Genomic DNA, 718 nt, shown 5'->3' with positions numbered 1-718 from the left:
ACATTTGGACATATAGTGGATATCATTGCTGTCATACAAAAACTTAGATCTTAGAAATGTCAACTTTACAGAAGATAAATAGCTCATAGTTGAATATGAAGAGTTTCTATTGGTCCATGAAATGTTTGTGAACACATGCACAAAAAATGACACAAATGGAGATACAAGGTTTTTGCATGGCAGTGCTGATAAGCTGAATAGCTTAAACAGTAGCAGCAGTAGCAGCAGCCCCCGCTTGTTCATTTTTCTAGTTATTTCAGTCCGGCTTGTGCTGTAGATCCAGCCCTCCGTCCGCAGCGGGGCATGTCCGCTGATGGGGTCGTTGGTGTTGTTGATGTTTTTGGAGTTTGACTGAGCGAGAGACCGGAGGGTGTTTGTGCGCCGTTGATGTCTAACAAAAAAAAAAACCTGTCACATCAGCTTTTCTGCAAACAAAGCTGAGCTTAAACGGCCCGGGACCACCGGCCCAAACAGCAGCAGTATCCCACCCGTGAAATTTCTGTCAGTTTACACGGTGGACAACCATCTGGAATACCACAGCCACCACCTAGCAGCACTCGAGCAACCACCTGGGATATCATAACACCCACCTAGCAATTCCATTATAACCACCACGCAAACCACTCGGCAAAACCATAGCAATCATCTGGGATACCATAGCAACCTTTTACTAACACCATAGCAACCATCCTTGCTACCATCCCAACCAATCCCAATC

Source organism: Salminus brasiliensis, chromosome 20 (genome assembly GCF_030463535.1).
Source record: "Salminus brasiliensis chromosome 20, fSalBra1.hap2, whole genome shotgun sequence".
Lineage (NCBI taxonomy): Eukaryota > Metazoa > Chordata > Actinopteri > Characiformes > Bryconidae > Salminus > Salminus brasiliensis.
The sequence above is the reverse complement of the archived record's forward strand: the minus strand, read 5'-3'. Positions refer to the sequence as shown.